We start from the raw sequence: 16586 nt of genomic DNA, 5'->3' as shown, positions 1-16586 counted from the left end.
TAGTCACATGATTGCATAACTGACAGGCAAAACTGATATGTGGATAGAGGTTCTCATCAACTCAATAATTATGTAGCTTCTATTCAAACCTACAGAACTGTTATATCAAAATGTATTTACCTCGGTATTGTAGTGATTATTGTGATTGCTTCTTCTTAGTATAATGAAAATAAATTGTTATTTTGGATGCCATATGGCTATTTGTAGATGACAAGTACATAAAAATTGCGATGAAATAAGGAAATAGACACATCAAGTTGCCCGTGTCTTTTCTGGTATTTCATTGTAAACCTTATTAAAAAGACGAAATGATTTGTGTGATGCTGGAGGAAGCAACGTGAAGAAGATGGTTTTATTTGTTTATTTATAGATTACTTTCATACCCAGGTCGGAATTTATATATGTGTAGGTCCGGAACTGTCATCAAGAACTCCACTCCTCTACACAGTTTCAATTAGAACTTTTTGCTTAAGTTATGTCAGATAGTTAGTTATATTTCTGTATTTTTACCACATTCCAAGTATCTATTTTTTTCATTATGTTGCACTTTTGAAAGCATTTTTACCCCAGTGCAGGTGCGGACCTCAGCCCTCACGCCCCCTCCCCCAAAATCCTGATCTAATCTTCATTATACCTCGCATAATTTTGCGCCTCCCACAAGAAGCCTCGTAATCGTACTGGCTGCTTCTAATCATATAAGTGTTCATTTGATCACAGTTTTTGTTTCAAGAGCTCTGGTAATTCGTTTCGATTTACAATGACAAAGTTAATGAAGTTGAAAGAAAATTTAATTAATTTCATTCTTACCCTAGAATCATGTGCAGTGGCCCTCTCCAGCTCAAGGAAAATTTGAATAGACTAAACTCACCCTCGGTCCATATTGCAGGAACAGACTGCACATGCATCCTTGTTTGAAACCAGGAAGTCCACATGGTAGAGGGTCTTTGCAATCACAATTTTGGGATCAGCACTGCAGCAATATGGAGATGAGTTCCAATGACTACGAGGGGGTGCTGAAAAGTTCGTAGCCCAACCCAGAAGGAGTGCACGTGGAATGATGAAACTTTACAGTTTTAAGAACATATCTTGGTATGTACACATGCAAATTTTCATATTAATAATGGAATTGTTATTGTGCTTTTCAGGTCCCTGAAGTGATTATGTGTACCCAGCCAGCGAATTTCACAAACATCAAGATCAGAGCCCGATTGCCCACCCAATCAAATTCAACAAATATATACACTATGGGAAATATGAATGATGTTCAATATATCAGTGTATTCTGATGATAATTCCATGTATATTTTACTTGTGAATATTATATACACTAGAAATGGTCACATATTATTGCCCCAGAAAAGCTTTACTGTCTTTTGCTGAAACATTGATCTATTAAATAAGTATAGGAAAGTTGAAGAAAAATATTACGTTGACATGATTTGACTACACAAACAAAACTGAAACTTACTAATCGTGACATTAGTTTCATGACCAGCCAGAAAAATCTCTTAATTTTAACATCAAATTAAATGTAACCTACAGTTAATATTGTAGTGATCTTTAGTAAACTAGAATTTGAAACAATAAAAACCAAAATGAAAGATTTAATAAGTATTGAATTTATTAAGTATATATTAACTCTTGTGACATTTTTCTTACAAAATGTGTTGAACATACATTACACACACACGGAGAAAAGTTGTTGAATGGTTTGCATTTATCTTTTCACTATCCCAGAATTTACTTTATAGTCAGTTGAAATGGGAAAATATGTGCAATTCAACACCATTTTATATAAATATTATTTCTTACAAGTTCATAATTTTATGTTTTTAACACACAAAAAAGGTTGTATTTTAAAAAATATATGTACTTCAAATTCCAAGTGATATGCTTTTGCAGATAAGGAAAAAAGAAAAGAAAATGTATTAGAGAGAGACATTTTATGTAAAGGGAAGGCTTCTACTGTGAGAGGAAGTGAAAATTTCACATCCCAGCTGTCAGCAGACACATGTACAAGGTAACCAAAAAAGTTCTTGCCGTTTTTGACGTCCCAGTAATCATGCGCTCACAGAGAGGAAACGAAATGACGCACGTGCCTACCAAGCGATCGGGAGTTAGTCTGATCATCGACTGTCAGTAATACAGGCACGTTGCGCACACACAGCAGTCATAGCTCCTCCAGTGTCGAAGACAAATGGAGGTATCGAAGCAGCTTGTTCGCGTGTATTAGTTGTATGACTTTAAAGTGGGCCTGTCAGCTGCCGCATTTGCCAGGCATTTGGGGAGAATGCCGTGAACGAACGCACTTCCAGGCATTGGTTCAAGAAATTCTGTTCGGGAGATGTGAGCCTTTCGGATGAACCTCGCAGTGGACGACCACATGTGTTGGATGATGAGGCCCTGAAAGCAGCCATCGAGGAGGACAGTGGTCTAACGTGTGATGAACTTGCAGAAACGTTCCATGTTTCCGCTGAAACAGTCAGACTGCACCTGCATAGGATAGGGAAGTCATACAAGTTAAGCAAGTGGGTACCCCACACATTGTCAGCAGCCAACAAGGAACAACAAGTGACAGCCTGTTTGTCCTTGCTCACTCGGCACCTGAATACACCCATATTTGATTGCTTGCTCACTGGTGATGAAAAGTGGGTCCTCTATGACACTTCCAAGCATACCAGACATTGGTTGTTGCCACGTGACCTTGTTCCTCACACCTCAAGACCACCTCTGTACCCACGAAAGGTTATGCTCTCTGTATGGTGGAATTGTCAGCAAGTGGTGCATTACGAGCTCCTTCCACCTGGTCAGACCACCACTGCTGACCTCTAGTCTCAGCAGTTGCAAAGTGTGCACCCTACATTGCGGCAGAGGGAGCCGGCATTGGTGAATCGCAAGGGTGTGATGTTCCTGCAAGACAATGCCAAGCCACATGTGGCAAAGAGAACCCGGGAGACCTTTCAGCAACTTGGCTGGGAGACACTGTTCACTGGACCTTGCACCAACAGATTACCACCTGTTTCATTCCCTTGACAACCACCTCCGTGGGCGATCCTTCGCAAATGAGGGTGACCTGCGGAACGCACTCACAGACTTCTTTGCATCCAAGCCCGCCGAGTTTTATCACCAGGGTATTGTGCAGCTGCAGGAACGTTGGCAAAAGGTGTTGGATGCTGATGGAGATTACTTCGAAACCTAAAAGTATTGCTCTTTGTTTATCACTGCTCTACAACGGCAAGAACTTTTTTGATTAACTTGTAGAATAAGAAGTTTTATTGAAGAACTTCCTCAAAAAAGTCACTGTGGTCACTGCAATTGTAGTTTGTGGAAAAACAATTCTCATATGTAGCACATTCAGAAGTGGTCTTGAGACATAGTTTTGCATTTTTCACTGCAAATGCATAACTTCATTTAATATTAACAACACACATAAAAAGATTCTTTCAATATTAACAACACACATAAAAAGATTGTTCATATGCAAATAATAATAGCCACTAAAATTTGGTTATCTATTATTTTCATTCTCACAGCAGAATATGAAATACACTGTTACTGACATAACTAAAAAAGGACATAGTTTTTACAGTCCCGTGCATATTGCAAAAATTCTGTGATATATAAAGAAATAAAAACAAAACAACCTTAAAGCATTTTTTTGCCATGTATATGTTGTTTAATTTAAGGTCATTATCTTTTGTTTATCTCAATTAACATATTTTTTAAAAGTTACTGAAGTTGTTACTGATGTATCCTCTCTGGAAAATGTTGGCAATACACTTTAGCATGACAGTATCTGCTACTTTAGCAATACAATTTTACATTTTTTCCATGCAAAAATGTTACTTTTGGGTTTCTGACAACCATTCTTCCAACTGTTTATTATTTGCATTAATTTCTAGAAAATAGTACGTTCTGGCTTAGTTTGTGCACTTCTCACTCTACGTTTCGAGTTTGCTTGACTTTTTAACCATTTTTTTTAAAATTCACTTTAGGTACAGAATGGTAATTGAGGCCGGACCTACAGTTTAAAGTAGGTCCCAACCGCCACGTACGTACCTTCACAGGGTATCGAACCCCTGACCCCCTTAATTAAAAGGTGACATCATTATTGAGGAGGCCAACTTTACATTTCTACTTTTGGAGTTAACTCGTTTTTCCTTCGCTTATTATGTTTGAATAATATTAACAAACACACTCACATATACAAGGTGCCCTCAAAAAAATGAAGCTTTTTAAAAACATGTATTTTCAGCCCCATGATTTTGTATGAGCATGCTCTTTACAATTTATATTAAGCCAATCTTTGTGGTTGAATAGTTATTTCTGCATGTTCACATTGAATGCCAAGGGAAATTCTTTATCTGGTTGAGTGAGTGCCTGCACAAGTTACATGTTATAAGCCTTCAGTTGCAAACGCTTATAAAGCACATCCCATACTGTAAAGTGTGGCATTTCCAATGCACGAATTGGTTTTTGAAACGAATTCCTAGGATTGTGCTGGAAGACTTGCCAAACTCTCTCCACTGCTCCCACCAAACATGATGAGCGACCAGTGTTTTGCCTTTGCGCTGGTAAATTTTCTCCATACATTGCGCACACCAATGCTTAATGTAGTTCTTATCAGATGGATCAAACCAAAACTGGAGTCGAAAACTGACGTCACAACACAAAACCATTTCTGCTGTTTGGTCAGCACTATTTTGTACAAACAGTTTGCATGTGCACGGTGGTACCCAAGTGAAACTTCTGCAGATTAGTTGCAATCAGTGCAGATAGATATCTCACCGCACACTGGTTGCTTAGAACATAAGAGAAGAAATGGGTACATTCTTTCTAGACACCCTGTATTATTTAATTCTACATAAATGTGACTTTTTTTCTTTCAAATCCTCTCCGCAGTTGATTTGAGTGGCATCTTGCATATCACCTACAATATGAAGTGAATATACCTTTAAGAACAGTAGATGAATTGAAGCATTTCTCGATGCATTGTTACTGACACAACCGTGTTACATCAGTAACGCTAGTACTGTCTGGTTGCCTTAGCTGAGACCACGGACAGAAGTGCGCATGCGTCAACTGGACGTGTTCATTGGCAAAATAGGGGTGACGGCACTTTGGTCAGGAAGCGGGTTCCTGGAAAATGATCTGCTGTGGAAACAACAATAAAGTTTTAAACGTAGTAACATCGCCATCAAAATATGCAGAGGTCTTTACGAATTATGTAAGGGTACAGAATGAAAAAAAAAATAGCCATCCATATACTATATAAGCAAACAGAATATATCAGGAAAGTATTCATCACTTCACAGTAGTAGATAAACTTGTTTGTAAACCAGTAACCTTTTTTTTGGGTCATTCAATTAAATTGATATCCTTAGTAAATATTACAAATGTACTAATTAACGGTAATCAGGATAGCATTCACTAATAATAGTATTATTATACATAGTAAAATGTAGTAACTGAATGGTTTGTGGGATTGTGTATTATATCGAGGCCGAGGGCATTTTGTAGAATGTGCAACAGGGTCCAAAGCGTCAGAATTGTCTTTGTTCCACTTCGAAACTGTTTCTTAGGAATTGCAAGAGACACCACAAACACAACACAACAAGCAGTAATAAACACAACAAGCGAACCCATACAAGCTAAATGCCACAGGGTGGTGTGGTGAGTGTTCTACCTGCTTCCCCTCTCGTGTTTGGAATCGTACTTTCCAGCTAGTTTCGTTTCCTTTGGCTGGACTGTATCTGCTGCATGTGTAGAAATGTGTGTAAAAATTATATTGCTTTATTCGTATTTCTGTTCTTTAGAACATGCATTGTCAGTTTCTGGTTCGAGCTAAGAGTTGCATATAATAACGATTTTACTACAATTTCTATTTCTGACGTAACAACAAAAGTGGTCATGTTTAGAGGGAAAGTTAAACATGATGATGTCAACATAAGACCATTCCTACAGAAAATTGTACTTTTCTTGAAATTGATTTTTTTAAAAAAATCAAAATAAAACATTTAAAATTTCCACAAAAATTATTTTTTTCAACTTACACTCAATATGGTGAGGAAACTATTTGAATAATATTATTTTAAGTATTTACATTGGTCACAAAAATTAGGGGAGCAAGCAAGAAATCCCAAAACCAAAGTTGGTAAGTCAAAAGTAGCAATGTATTTTGATTAGGTGAGTGTGTCCTCAACCAGTACAATACATGTCTATTGAGTCATTAGCACAACAGAGTTCTAGGGGTGATTTCTGCAAGGTACTGCACAAAATTAGGAGAACAGCACGGTGATAAGACAACAGAAATGGACAGATACGCAACAGATCCATACCTCTAATAAGGCAAGTGGTCGCCATGAACTGCTATGACAGCTGCACATCTGTTTTGCATGGAACCAATAAGGTTATCAACGACAGCCTGCGGGATATTCACCCATTCCTCCAGAAGGGCCATTTCCAACTGTTGCAGAGTTGTAGGCAGCGCTGGCCGAGCAGCAATGCGTCTTCCGAGTGTGTCCCACACATGTTCAATGGGATTCAAGTCTGGGGAGGACGCTGGCCATACCATTCGTTCGATACCCTCATCCCGTAGCATGGCTTCAACCAGACGTGCTCGGTGAGGTCGGGCATTATCGTCCACAAAAATGAAACGATCACCGATATCTGCAGCCATTGGGACAACATGAGGCCTGAGGATCTCATCCCGGTACCGTAAGGCTGTCAAAGTACCGTTCCGGATAATGTGCAGGGGGGTACGTCGACCAACACTGATCCCTGCCCATACCATTAAGCCACCGCCACCATACTGAGACACTTCGCGCACATGTGCGGGATAATTGCGAGTCCCACGTTCCCTCCAGATGAGAATGCGTCGATTATCTGACTGGAGACTGAAACGCGACTCATCCGAGAAGAGAACTGAACTCCACTCTCCATGTCCCCACTCACGATGTTCCACAGCCCACTGTCTGCGGGCCCTACGGTGTTGGGCATTCAGAGGGACACACACCATTGGTCTTCTTGCATAAAGACCCCTTTCCCGCAGGCGATTTCGTACAGTTTGGCCCGAGACTCTTCGTCCTGTTGCCAAAACAAGGCCACGTTGCAAGTCAGTTGCAGTTTGCTGCCTATTCCTGCGAGCCGACAATGCTAAGTACCGGTCTTCCCTAACTGTTGTTGACCGTGGGCGACCTTGCCCAGGCCTCCTTCGTACTGTACCTGTCTGTTGAAATCGTGTCCACAACCTGGAAATGACACTGCGTGACACACCAAGGGCTGCAGCCACCTCACGTTGTATTTGCCCTGCTTCCATCCTCCCAATGGCTCTCCATGCGCTAGATTCCCCTAAATCGTGTTGTTCTGCCATCGTTCCTATTCAACACTACTCAACTGAAACCGACCTGCACTTACGGTCTGCCAGCACCACACAACCGGTGTTCTCAAGTGACCTCGTGATTGCTCCTCATATCACAAATTCTGCCACGTGCCTTATGGTGTCACTAGAGAGCTCTTCATGCTGATGATTCATCGCAGATGAATTGTACTGGTTGAGGACACACTCACTTCATCAACATACATTGCTACTTTTGACTTTCCAACTTTGGTTTTGGGATTTCTTGCTTGCTCCCCTAATTGTTTTGACCAGTGTATATAAAAACTTTGAATAATTGTAGGCCCATAATAATATTAAATTTTATAATTTTTCAATGCACATAGGTGTATTGTGAGGGCATAGTATCCTGAAGAGGAATTTTTGTGTAAAAACTTCATTTCCTTCTACCTGTGCTTGAGAAGGTTATCAGAATCTCAATTCCTGTGAGAACAAACTCTACACTAAATAGATCTTGTATGGTGATGTATGCATGTGCCTGATGCTTTTCAGCTACTGAAAGTTCTGATTTTTTTCTTAAAAATATGTAGTGTTTTTTTTTTCATTAAATACTCATGATTACTGTATGTTTTTTTCCCTTGATACAGTTTCTAGTTTGTGTAGTTTTTGCTATTAGATTGTAGTATCTCCCAATAATAGCATGTGAACTGAAATGAAATTTTTGCTGATACAAATATACACTCAAGTGCCAAAAGTTGTGGGATACCTACCTATACAACGTACATTTTTAGAAGCGATATCGGGCAGGGCCACGGTGACCAGTCAATTGCAGGAGTGTAACATTGTACAGTTAGGAAACTTCGGTGCACAAGTTAAATGCAGTGTTCTGTATTTTTCTTGCACACAAGAAGTTCTAATGAATCTCGTCACTTTAAGGCCCATCATAAGATAGGGCGTGACATTTTGAACCTGACTGTCCAAGTTCCATAAATTTCTGTCGCCTACAGTTGGAGTTATAGTTTGTTCAAGAAACACAGGAAACATCACATCTAAACACATAAACACACACAATAATCCTTTCATTTTCCTTCCGTCTGTTTATTTTGTTGCCACTGAGTTGTATCTTGGGAAAGCTATGGGTGTTAAATTTGGCTGCATATACACAATGACACTTCATTGACATGGGCGTTCGTGAACATTGAGAGTTTGAGTTCAGTGTTTTCGTAGCAAGGCGGTGTAAAATTATTTTACTCCTATGCCACGAAGAACAGTTGTGACTTGTGAGAGGATTCAATTCAGTGCTTATTGATTGATTTGATTTATTTTACCTCGCTTTTCTGCCACTTTTGGCTAATCGCTAATAGCCACCCTGCATAATCATGTTAGAAGATTTATTCCAAGAGTACAACTACTATGCGATGCTAGCGCCACATTAATATTTGCATACTGCTATCCCATGACTTTTGGCAGTGTATTCTACTCACTGGTTTATACTAGGGATGGCCAAACGGATCCGGGTCCGAAAATTCCGGATTTGGATCCGAGTCCGAAAGTTTCGGATCTGGATCCGGATCCGGATCCGAGAGTTTCGTATCTCAACCCCATTATAATATTACCACATCTTAAAAGGTATTATGATCTTCGATTACAAAGAAATTTTTCATTAGTTAGTCCTACAAGAATTTTTTTCAAGTGTTGTTCCTAAAATACTTTGCTACGCATCGGCTAACACACTCGTGCACAAAAATAATCTTACTTGTTTAATATAAAATGTCAGAGATGATTTTGTAAATGCCATTGAAACGAATATGTATTCATTCGAATGTATTGGAAATGAAAACTCACATAAATGTGAGACATTCCATTCCAGGATGAAACCTTTAACACATATAACAAGATAGAAATGTTATACAAAAATTATACAATTGTTCTACAGTTACAGTTTTACAAATTAAAATAAAACATTATAATATATGCAGTGTTATATAATTACAAAGTGTAAGACTAACAAGGTAGGTTATGTAAGTGTTCCCCTCCGATTTCCATGAAACTTGGCAGGCGTATAGTGGGGCCCAAAGGAAGAAATACGTGTTTTTTTGTTTCAGCTAAAAAACGGTTTTAGGGGGCAAAACCCCCTCAAATGTCAAGATGAGGACAAATTGAAGTGAGGATCTGACTCCAGTGTCCCTCCGATTTCCATGAAACTTGGCAGGTGTATAGTGGGGCCCAATGGAAGAAATACGTGTTTTTTGTTTCAGCTAAAAAACGGTTTTAGGGGGCAAAACCCCCTCAAATGTCAAGATGAGGACAAATTGAAGTGAGGATCTGACTCCAGTGTCCCTCCGATTTCCATGAAACTTGGCAGGTGTATAGTGGGGCCCAATGGAAGAAATACGTGTTTTTTGTTTCAGCTAAAAAACTGTTTTAGGGGGCAAAACCCCCTCAAATGTCAAGATGAGGACAAATTGAAGTGAGGATCTGACCCCTGTGTCCCCCTCCGATTTCCATGATACTTGGCAGGTGTGTGTATAAACGGGCCCAAATGAAGAAATACTTGTTTTTTTTTGTTTCTGCTAAAAAACTGTTTTAGGGGGCAACCCCCTCAAATGTCAATATGAGGACAAATTTAAGTGGGTATTTTACCTATGTGTCCCCCTCCGATTTCCATGAAACTTGGCAGGTGTATAGTGGGGCCCAAAGGAAGAAATGCGTGTTTTTTTTGTTTCAGCTAAAAAACGGTTTTACAGGGCAAAACCCACTCAATTGTCAAGATGAGGACTAATTGAAGTGGGGATCTGACCCCTGTGTCCCCTTCCGATTTCCATGAAACTTGGCAGGTGTGTGTATAAACGGGCCCAAATGAAGAAATACGTGTTTTTTGTTTCGGCTAAAATTCTGATCTAGGGGGCAACCTCCCCTCAAATGTCAAGATGAGGACAAATTGAAGTGGGGATCTGACCCCTGTGTTCCCCTCCGATTTCCATGAAACGTGGCAGGTGTATAGAGGGGCCCAAAGGAAGAAATACGTGTTTTTTTTTGTTTCGGCTAAAAAACTGTTTTAGGGGGTAAAACCCGCCTCAAATGTCAAGATGAGGACAAATTGACGTGAGGCTCATCTGACCCCTGTGTCCCCCTCCGATTCCCATGAAATTTGACAGGTGTATAGAGAGGCCCTATGCCTCCTGTTTCTTCCTATGCCATATTTACGTGGTTTCGGTGTCAGATCCCCACTTCAATTTGAGGGGGGGGGGGCTCTATACACCTGCCAAGTTTCATGGAAATTCGGAGGGAGAAACTTAGACCTCCCTTGTAAGTGTATTAATTAATTTCAAATCGTGCACGCGCGCACACTATATATATATGTGTGTGTGTATGTGTGTGTGTATGTATGTATATATATATATATATATATATATATATATATATATTATCAGGTAACAATATGTTATAAGCACATTCTTACTTTCCAAAAAAGCGCATGTTGGAATGCAAAATGGATCCGGATCTGGCCATCCCTAGTTTATACAACAAACCTGCACATAATGTTTAATTTGCACAACCTGGTGTAGAAAATAATGTTCATGAAAATAGTACCAAAATTACAGGCAGTTTACTGATTGATTATATAAATTATTGGTAATGTGTGTGCATTAGCCATCCCAAATAAAGACAGTAAAACCTCTATATATTTCAGGTTGTGGTTCTCTGAGCTGCATTGCCAGAAAGCTCCCGATTGGAAAATCTGAGACAAAACCCAGTGTGGAGTTGGTTCACCAGCTTCTATCTTCCACTACCTGATCCTCCTGCAGTTCCTGGAAGTTATTCTGAAATATGCAAATCACAAGTAGGCCTTTTCTTTTATTCTAAATGTCTTTATTTCAAGTCTTTTTAGACATGTTACTACAGTGGACTCTTGTTTTAAAATTCAATTCCAAGGGAACATGTACTGTATTTACTCATGTATAATGCGCACTTTTTTCCAAAATTTTTGCCCACAAAAGCTGTGGTGCGTATTATGCACGGAATAATTCAGACATCCAACATGAAACCGTACAGGGTCATTACATGATTTTGTGACACTTGCATTGATTTTTCATGTTTACGGAACCCTGTCTTGTTATATATCGTTGTAAAGCTTGAATCCTGAAGTTTCTGAATATGGAAACAGTATTCCATACAAGATAACGACACTAATGTGAAATGCGGTTGAAATAAGTTCATCAAAAAATGAAGAAACGTTCTGATTTTTATGGTACTTTGGACGAAGGAAAAAGATAATAAAAATTAAAATGTATTACTAGCCAAATAATATGACATACATGGAGTGTGTAAATTCCTTAATGGAAGAAATCTTGTGCTGCTAACTGCTATTTGGAAGGTCCTGAATGTGCCTCATATAAATGTTACGTTAGTCACGGACAGAAAAAGTATATATTTTGAAAAAGAAGGAATGAGCAATTGAATAGGTATGACATCATTCACTATTGATCAGCATAGCAACAGATTTACAACCTACAACTAAGAAAGCCATTTCTTGAAACTGGATTGTACTGCGCATTATATACGAGATATAATTTTTTGTCACTTTTACCCATCCAAAACCAGAGTGCGCATTATACATGCACGTGCACTATACATGCGTAAATACAGTATTTCGTGCATGATCCTATAGTGCAAGCAAGAAACAATTCCTCTCACAAGAGTAATTAAGCTACCAGTAAAAGCAAAACTTGTTTTAAGTAAGTACACTGCATTAAGACACACAAGTCTAACAACATTATCTAATTTTATTTTTTCTCTGCAATCTCGAGCTAGTCTATGCAAAATGCTTCAACATTGCACCCCAGTAGACTAGTCACAACTGATTGTAGAAAGAATACTGCGACTTCAAATCATTGGCATCATTATAGAGGAGAGGGTGGGGACTGATTACCAGCGGACACAAACTTTCTCTTCCCCATTGGATAGCTGCCTTCAATTTATCCAAATGAAAGTTTCAAAAATTTGAATTACGTGCGAATTTTTAACATTGGTTTCAATAGGAATTCCAAGGGTGTGTGAATTACAGAGTCCACTGTATTTAGATTAATTACAGCTATCACTATGCATTATCATTGTACCTTATTCCACCGCACAATCGTTGCAGATTTTTGCAAATATAAATGAGGTGCGACCATTATGAGGACATGCACTGGATAAAAAATACCCACAAAGAAAGTTAAGTTCAAATTTTAATTGTTTTGAAGCATTAAATAATAGTACCTTCATTGATTGATCTAATTTTATTAAGTTTGAACATTTCATTTCATTATATGGGCCTCCCTGATGGTGCAGTGGTTAGCGTCGTCACCTTGTGATCAAGGGGTCCCAGGTTCGATACCAGGTGGAGGCATATAGTGGTTCGGCTGTAGGTCCAGTCCCGATTAGCCTTACTGTGCATAAAGTGGACTTAAAACACCAATTCAGTAATAGCTTCATTGATTAATCTAATTGCATTAATTTTGAACATTTGCATTGAATTGAAGTGTCTGGTGTAAGTTTTGGATGCATGTTAAAATTGTGAGTCGATTTCGACTTGCATCATTTCTTCATGACAGTGAATGTTTTCCTGTCTGAAAAATAAAGTTAACACATTAGTTATTGATTTGTACATTACAGTTAAAATATTACTCCAGTATTGCAAAGTATGGACTCATTAATCTGTGCCCTTATTATTGTGATGAAAGGTTATGTACTAATTTTTGCAAGGAAAAAGGGTATGACGATTATACGATGAAACAATATTTTTTTGTGCGAGGAATGATTTTCAGGATTCATTATTGCGCCAATCTCAATACATATATGTTGCACAGAGCCACGTATAGGAACATTGCATCTTTGCTATAAGCAAATAAAAAAATGGTGTATGAGCAATTTTTAGGATCCTACAACGGAATATGTGTGAATTAACACAAATGACTGCCAGTTTGTGACTAGACAAATGTCATTTCTGCCCCTTCTCAGGTAACTGTGATAATAAATGATGTTATATAAAACGTGTATACATTCCAAGCTCCATGGTGGAGCGGTTGGCACAGTTTGCTACAATGCTAGAGGTCCCAGGTTCAAATCTAGACCTTATTTACTTAGGAGGTATATTGCACAGTGGTTCAGATTCCACTTTAAACTGTAGGACCAGTCCTGATTAGCTTAAATATGCATAAACCTGCTTATAAGGAGAGACTACGGCTTGTGATGGAACTTTACAGTGCCAAAAGTTTTGTTCTCTATTAACTGAAACAGCTATTTCAGGTCATACTCGGTGGTTAACCTTACTCATTAGCATGTGTCTTCTGCAATGCATTTTTGACTTTACTCAGTGAACTTATTTTTCCACATGATCTTAAGATGAAAAACTTCCCCCTAGCTAGAGCAATTTACAGAGGTATCCCCTACTGGGAAAGGGTATGAATGTACTAGGTTAACATTTTATCACCCATAATTTGCATTGTATGATAGTTTTGAGTAATACATGATCCAAATTTTGGGACTATAGGGCCACTGCAAGCTGTAGGCCTCTTCTTGCAAGATGGAATTTTATTTCCTCTACTGTGTCCAAACTAATGTTTTTGTAGGAATTATCGCAATGTCCAGGCAGCCAAAATTTCCTGTGCAGAAGCTTTGGACTGAAATATATTGAGATTGACAGCACCTTGAAAAGGGTTAAACAGAAATAAATTGTTTTAGATTAAGAGCGATTGTTTTTAAATTCAGACACACAAGAAAGTTGTATTTTTATGTTGAAGTAAGTCATGAGAAATGAATAATATTGTACACAGGTGTCTAACAAAATTCTTGCCCCTGTAATTATGTATAGTTGGAAATTAAGATAATATACATTTTTTGTTCACTGAACCTCCTATTGCAAGCATGGTTAGATGAAAACTGAAACTACAACTCAATTTCGAAATATTCAATTTAAATCCACTATACTGTACAAAAAAAATAAAAAAAAAATAAAAAAAAAAAATAGCAAAAATTCTTAACTGGTCGACACCCATTTTTCAGAAAAAGTAACTCTTTCATGGCAACTTAATTATTTTTGTTGGGAAGAAGTGTGATAATTCCAATTGACAGAAGAATGCCTCATGAAAACAAGTAGTTTAGATTTTGTTACTTTCCAAAGATACTGCACTATGAAATTATTTATTACACTCTAAATGTGATTTCAAGAGTTCATGTGGGGAATGCTGTAAAAAAGAAAAGTCTGAATTTGAAGATAATGATTCTTTAGCACAGTGACTAATAGATTGAAGGCTTATAATGTCAGGGTTCTACTATGTAGCTGTAACAATGAATCCAATATGGCGAAAACTAGGGTTAAGCTGATATTGATGCACTGGAAGGATTTTATTTACAGATACTTTTTTGGCATTGTGATTGTTTATGCAGAATCTGAAGTTTACATAACACGTATCTTTATATGTAGTTGGGAGTGGAATGAATATTCATTGATTAATATTTTGAAGCATTGGTATCTAATGAAAAAACAACACAATAAAATGTACATAGAATTCAATGAATCGAGATGAAATGGAAGTGATAAAAATAATTGGCATGTAATTGAAAAAACTTGCTGGAAACTACATTTGAATGGCTTATTGCAGAAAGGGACCCGAGTCACATTTTTGAGGAATCTGAGTTAATGGTATTTTTTATTTTCCTAGTTACAGACGCATCTTTTAGTGCAGAAAGGACGTCAGTCACACGAGGCTATAGCCAAGAAAATGCACAGTGAAAAGTGTACTTTAATGCAGAAAGGTACCCGAGTCACTGACTCGGGTCCTTTTCTGCAATAAACTTAGCTACTCTGTAGCGACGGACACTGGTCCCTTTCCACAGAGAAAGAGAAATAACTGTGTGGAAAATAAAATTGGCAACTCTGAAACAAGTTACGAGCGATTTCCGTAAGAATGGTGCGTCTGTAGCCGTGGTCTGTAGAGGGTGATGTGTGTTAGAGCAGAGCGGTTGCAACTGTTGTGAGATGTTATGTTGCTTGTATTACAGATATGCAGGACGAGAGTAGTGTTAGCGACGTGAGCGTTGACAGTCCAAGAAAACGTAGGAAAGGAATTCGACATCTGGAAGAAAAAAGTGCCCAAAAAAATGTTATGAGCAATTCAACGAAGACGAACAACGTGCAATTTTTGACATATTGTATAGAATGCAAAGTAAAGATGATCAGGATATACATTTGCAGAGAATGATCCATGTTGAAAATGTTAAGACACATCGTCCACGCAAAGAAGATGCTGCGTTACACGAAAAGTCGTTAAAGTACCACGTACTACTGGCAAGTAGCAAAAAACAAGTTTGTTGTGAGGCGTTTTGCAGACTTTATGATGTGTCAAGAGAAAAGAATAAGGCGTTTGCGGAAGTTACTGTTAGAGGGCAAAATACCTCATATGCGCGGACAGAGCAAAAGTGGGAATATGATTAAGGCTGAGGATATACAGGCAGTGCATGGACATATCGCGTCTTTTCCAACTAAACGTGGAGATTATGCAGACATCAAATACCTACATGAAAACCTGTCAATTCAAAAGACGTATGAACATAAACAAAAATACCCTACGTCCAGAATAAAATACCGTTTCGACTACAAGTATTTTAAGGAAAATTTTGCGTTTCGTTTCGTGAGGCCACAGGTAGACACGTGTGGTGTCTGAAGAACAGACTAACAAAATGAAGAGGATATTTCTAGTCTTATTTCTCACAGTTTCCACTTTTATTGCAGAAAGGTACCGGAGTCACAACTTTTTCATCTCCACTGTCTCTAGCAGCATACTGCAGGTGGGTGCATTGAGAGTTGCAAAATTAACTATTCATTATGCTGAATATTTGAGCCAACAATGGTACATTTCTTTCTTACACTATCAATATTATACGATTTTTCTTGTTTTTCTCGGAATTGTGCAAAAGTGACTCAGGTCCCTTTCTGCAATAAGCCATTCATTTATGTTATGCTGTTTGTACAATTGAATTAAAATATTTTTTTTGCTGTAAAAATAATGAATAAAAACTAATGTTAAATATAGCATGTCTTTTTCATATTATTGATGGAATATTTGAAATAAAACTGTAGTAGCCAAGTATGAGTTGATGGCCTGTGTATGTCCCTTGCAGCCCTGAAAAATTCCTCAAGTCAATAATGACTTTTGTTTTTGATACAAGAAAATAAAGCTCCCACCCCCGACATCCTGAACAGAAC

General features: G+C 38.2%; 1 long non-coding RNA gene across 1 annotated transcript; it reads left to right on the top strand.

Annotated features, from left to right (window-relative positions):
* The first annotated feature begins 818 nt into the window (after positions 1 to 818).
* Positions 819 to 14855, top strand: LOC145998594 (uncharacterized). Its single transcript, XR_014443331.1, has 3 exons — positions 819 to 1089; positions 11031 to 11180; positions 14805 to 14855. It is a non-coding gene; the product is annotated as an uncharacterized LOC145998594 (long non-coding RNA).
* The last annotated feature ends 1731 nt before the right edge of the window (positions 14856 to 16586 follow it).

The sequence above is a fragment of the Lepisma saccharinum genome, chromosome 14 (assembly GCF_977018435.1).
Source record: "Lepisma saccharinum chromosome 14, izLepSacc3.1, whole genome shotgun sequence".
In the NCBI taxonomy this organism is placed as follows: domain Eukaryota; kingdom Metazoa; phylum Arthropoda; class Insecta; order Zygentoma; family Lepismatidae; genus Lepisma; species Lepisma saccharinum.
The sequence above is the reverse complement of the archived record's forward strand: the minus strand, read 5'-3'. Positions and strand labels throughout refer to the sequence as shown.